The sequence below is a fragment of the Theobroma cacao genome, chromosome 5 (assembly GCF_000208745.1).
Source record: "Theobroma cacao cultivar B97-61/B2 chromosome 5, Criollo_cocoa_genome_V2, whole genome shotgun sequence".
Taxonomy (NCBI): domain Eukaryota; kingdom Viridiplantae; phylum Streptophyta; class Magnoliopsida; order Malvales; family Malvaceae; genus Theobroma; species Theobroma cacao.
In genome coordinates this window covers 21,554,212-21,560,270 of record NC_030854.1, presented here as the reverse complement: position 1 = coordinate 21,560,270, position 6,059 = coordinate 21,554,212, and positions in this window count along the sequence as shown.

Sequence of the window (6,059 nt, the reverse complement as noted above, 5' to 3'; positions counted from 1 at the left end):
TGATGGTGGTCATCGATTTAAGAGCTCTAATAAAATTTGGGAGGACGAGAAGCATATAAAAAAGAAAATCAATAATGGATAGGGTCATTAAATCAGGAATAAGAGTGGCCATTGTCAGCAAAAAAAGAATTAAAGATTAAAGAATGTGTGAGCCATATATAGTTGCTAATTACCTGTTAAAACTATCATTGTGGATTCAGGGAGTAGCTGGACAATTGAGGCAAAATTAAAGTAACATGTTAAGTATGGATGCAAATCTTCCTAGATTAGATGGATGATAGTGTTTTTCATGAACATCCCCATGATATTTAAGGGAATAGGATTGAAAGAAATTTTCTTGTCATTAATTTGGAATCTGCTGATTCGATAAAGGCATATTTCTTTAAGTTGAGATCCAAATTACAACGCATCAAAACTTCTAATAATAAAATGCAACACATCTCTTTGTTCAATGATAATATATGTGCCAAAAAGGTCAATTATATACATAGAAAAATGGTTCAATGTATTAACTATTAGCAAAAGTTAAATGAATGGTAGGGGTATAAATTGATAGCCAAAAATTTAAGTTGATTTGTACATTTATATAATAAATGTAATAGATTTTGATATGTTTTTCAATAGTTGGTGTTTTTTGCGTGAAGCATAAAATGGATATACCTAAGCATCATTAGCAAGGAAATAAAGACTGGGCAATGTGTTTGGTCGAGAAAGGTCAATGGATTCCCATATATGCATAATCCTTACCTTGATTGAAATACCTTGCTGAAAAGGACGTAAATTGCATAGAAATTGGTTTGGCATTGCTAACCTACATTTAGAATTAATTAGTATTAGACCGGGAGTGCTATACTAATTTGATGAGTTAAAGTATTACCTAGTTTGGAGGATTAGCATGTGATAAGCACTTAAAAGGAAAATACAACATACAATTAAATTTAATGTTAGGAGCAAATGTTGTATATTAAATTGTCATAAAAGATTTGTAAAAAATAAATCAATATTTAGTTATAGATAAGTTTTAAGACAAGCCTTAAATTAAATTATGAAATATTTCTTGGAAAACTATGTTTCTAGTTTCACTAACTGACAAGCCATTTTCATATATTACTAAAATACGCAATCTATTTCAAGATGTTACTCTTGAGAGAACAACTTATAGTTGACCATGTGTGAAAACAGGTTTAGATAGATATATGCCTATTTTGTCGAATGTTTGGCCTTGGTTTTTGTTGATAATCATATCATAAGATAATCTAATGGGAAATTGCTTTCATGTGAAGACAAATGGCCATTTATGATGTTTTGTTGTTAAAAGTATTCATGGTATGAGACATTTGTTGTTTGTTCCAAGTGTAGAAATGATTTGTCCTTCAATGATATTACGAGCTAATTGTGTGATGATGAGTTGTCCTAAACCCTAAACCCATTACACAATCAAGAACTTTGGTTTGTATTCCTTAATAACATGACAACAACACCTACTTCTAAAAGCAGGACATGATCTGGCAAACTAGGAAATTTTAATGAGTTTAGGAATTCTATTAAGTATAATAATTGATGATCTAATATCTGATTCATTGCTTGTGATATTGAATCACAGCTGAAATATGTTTTTGGGTTTCCTGGTATCAAATCAAGTGCACGTGTATTGATTAAATCAACTATTTCATTGTAAAACGTGACAATAGCTCTTAGCTTAAGGTATTTAGGATATGCATAGTATTTGTCAAATTCATCATAAACTATAGAAACGATACCTTTTATTGGGTCATTTATGAAAAGCACTAATATGTCATTTGGTAATGGAATGCAATGAGACTCATCATCATTATCAAGAGGTATTTTAAATCTTGAGTGAGCAGTTCAACCTCTAAGTAATAACAAAAAAGCAATACTAGAGAAAGAAACTACCAAAACAATTTTGCCTATTGATTTAATGCCTGATATGATTATATGCCATAAAAAAGTTTTCCCATGCCTGTATACAAATATCATTTGGCCATCACTATTATCAACTGATTGCTTAACATAATGATAGATTTGCTTTTGTTCAGGATTCAAGTTGGCAATTAATTTAAGGTGCAATTGTTGTAGATCAAATAAGTTGTAATTCATTTCTGCATGGATGAGTTTATCTTGGTCATAAATAATACTTCCTTGATTTGGCGTAGGCAGTACAAATTCAAACAAAGAACTATAATTCTTATTGAAGAGGTTTTCCAACGTAACCATAACATAGTTTTTTAGATCATTTTCTAGAATTCTATATTCTAAGCGTCCTAAAGCATGTTTTATTTTATATGCAAATCTTCTCAAAACAATTTCTAGTTATTTTCCCAAAGGGTAATTGGATTTGCTACTTGACAAAACATAATCATTGTCACGAATAATTGTCTTAATTGGTGGCTAAAGGCCCATTGAGAGGCTTGAAGTAATGCATCATTCCATTCATAATCATTTCTTAACAATCCTAATACTTGGCACGCTTTTTGGTAAGTAATCCTATTTACTATCCTAATATTTGAACTTCAATTTAGATTCTTGTTGGTGTCAAACATATTCTTTGGGAAAATCATCAACTAGTAAGTGTCTAGCAATTTCATTAATTTGGTTGCAAACTGATAACTTTATGATACAGAGTTATTTGGACTTAATTTTAATAGTAATTTAGTTTAGTTCTTGTGGTAATGCATAAAAATGAGTAGGTTTTAATTAAATTATTTTAAATTAGTTAATTTAGGAGAATCAATCTAATCTTAGTTAATTTTATGCTTAATTTGGTGCTAATGTGATTAAGAGAGGTTGTTATTGATTTAGTTGTGCTTTTGTAAGTGTTTAATGAAAGAAAAATTTTAATGGAATAAGGAGAGCAATTTCAAGGTATAGACCTCCACTACATATGTTTTGGTATTTCAACCATAACTCTTTCTACAAAACTCTAAATGAGATGATTCTTAGATTATTGGAAAGCTAAGAGAAAAAGGTACAACTTTTATGATTGCTACTTCAACCAGTTCTGCTTGGAAGATGGTCAAAAATCACGTTGAAGTTAAAGTATTGCAGCAGTCATAGAGCAATTACGATTTTTGATAATTAATGGGTCCAAGCCGCAGCCCATATAGTTTGATATGGAAATCCTAGTTGGAATTGACTCCTTTTTCACCCAACTTGGCCTAACTTCAAAGTTCTATAAAAACAACCTTTCGGAGGATTTTTTTTTTTAAGAAAAAAGAGAGGCAAAACATCAGATTAAAAGTTGAAAATCGAACCACATAGTCATTGATGCTGAGAAGAATTTGAAAGAACAAGATTACAGTTCTTGGGTTCTTTTATCTTTTTATTATTCTTTTATTTTTTTAGTTTGATTTTAATGTTTAAACTTTATTTGATGATGATGTGTGACTTAATGGGGAACTAATTTATTTATCTAAGATTATGATTGAACTTAATACGTAATCTGATTTATTTATCTCTTTTTTGTTTATGTTTGATGGATTTAAGTTGTTTATTTTATCAGTTTTTAATACTTTTAATTACCTGATCACCAATTAGATTGAATTGAAAACCTAGGGTAAACCTTGATAAAGGAGATTTAGGTAGACCTTGAATAGTATAGTGTATGATCAAATACACTTAGTTGATTAGGTGGCTTGATTTACATATAGGGTAGATATACACTTATAAGCCATACGTAGCCAGGATTAAAGCATGAACGTAATCAATATGTTTTTAATTTAATTTGCATAAGCATATAATAAATTAGTTGAGAGAGATATTTTTATGAGAAACTCGATAGAGACTTGTAAATAATTTAAGACTCTAAGTTAACAACTTAATCTATTAAACTAAGTTATGAGAGAGAGATAATATTCAAAGGTAGTATTGAGGGACATCATAATCTTAGGTCTAAAAGTTAATCAAGTTTAGAAAAGTAATTTTGCTGAGTAAATTTAGATTAGTTTTAGTTTTTAAGTTTGATTTTATTTTACATTTTAATTCAAAATTTAGTGTTTGGATAAAATTTGGGTGTGTAATTTTAGTAATTAATAGTAAGAATTAATTCAATTCTCTTTGGGACCGACACTCTACTCATTATTATATTATCTTTGCGATACGTATACTTGCATGGGTAATAAATTGAACAACACAGACCATCCACTCAGTGAAGGTAGTTTTATTAATATCTGGTCTATGCATCACTCTGGATATGTTCTCATTATCATGAAAATAAATGTTTTGTTTTTCTAGTAAGTGGGCAACTAATCCTTGGATAGTTGGTTCTCTATGGTGTATTGGAAAACAAAAAACCTCTAACATGGTTTATATGTAGATAAGTATCTACAGTTTAGATAGGTTTTGATTTCATCTATCTGAATAGGTATTTGTTGTTGATTTTCATGTGTCTCTGAATTTCTGTTTTACAGGTTATGAAGGCTGTTTGACTGAGTGTTTTCTAAGATACTTCAAGCTATATCAGGCTCTTTATTGATATATTTGAATAGGTACTCTATAGCTCTAGTTTGGCTACAAATTTCAACATTAATGTATGCTTAATATTTAACAACCAAATCAATTTTATGATGTACAACATATTTGTAACGATCGCTCCTCGATTGCTATTGACGTCCGAGACCTTCGGGAGAGCCCGCCAAGTTCCGAACAAGCCTTATTAGAAATTCTCGTTAATTCACTATACTTGTTTACCAATTCATGTTATTGCTTTAAACCATATACTCTCGTGACATGATTTGAACAATGGACACAATAAATCAATTTGACCTTTAATCAATATAATCATATGTAAATACATCATAGTTTAAAATCTCCAATTGAATATTTATATTGAGACCAATATTCATTTACAAAAGAAAAATAAAGTACAATGACTCAACCTCTAGCAATGGAGCGACTCGGAATAAGATGCTATGAGATGCCTTTACTTATCTGCGGTGGACAATGATTGCCAATGAATACACGCTAGGCTGATCACTTTCTACAAAAAGGAAATAATGGGGTGAGTCTCACAGACTCAGTGATCATCAGCTTTGTGAGCAGAACGTAGATAGGAAACAAGCTACGAACAAGAAATTTGAATTTTAAAAATATAAGAATATATGTAAACAAATTAGTTCGAAAAGGTAATTTGTGCCTTACACGTAAAACTAGAAATTTTAATGCAAGATAATCGTTTAAATCAAGTATCAAACCAATTCATGTAAAGATCTCTACCATCGAAATCATTTAACAACTTGCTTAAAGCAAATTAGTATAGTCATGCATGCTCTTATAAAATCCAACATTAACACTTATATGCAAATTCGTAAATCACCTCATACGCGAGGAGTTAAATCCAATGTCATCATATAAGTAAGGGTGCTGCAGAAAAAAAAATTTCTCACCATGCAAAAAACTACGTACGTAAAAACCCCAAAGAGATATCACTCTTAAGTAGGTAATAGTAATCACTCGTGGACCCACTTTCACGTAATAACAATCTAGGAGCACCACTCCACCGGATTCCCACAACCATGGCAGTCTCGACGATGTTGGCTGACATCAGAGAAATCAAGCGGTTGCAACCTCGTATATCACTTATGGCCTAGCCACATATACATATCACAGACCATGGCCCCAACCACGTCTAACAGCTAGTTGGCGACCCAAAAGTTCTCTAGCTAGAGCTCACTTGTGCACAAGGGTCATACTTTTTCGATGTGACATCCGACCTACTCTCGAATCTCCCGGTTTGGTAAAACCATTTAAAAGCAAATTGGGTTCTCAAAAGCTCATTTCAAATCCATTTCAAAAGTGCCAATCATGGTAATTGTCACAGCCCAAATTCCAGGGCCATGACCGGTACATGGGCCCAAAGGGACATAACCCACCAAGCCCAAGCAAGCCTATTATGTAATCTTGCTTAACATCCCATCAACTATTCTCAAGTCACCTTTCATAATTCCAACTTATAATCACTTTAATAATGGGCTATAGCAATCAAGAATTTCATTAATATAAACCCAAAATGATGTTAACATTTCAACTCATGGTGGCATTAA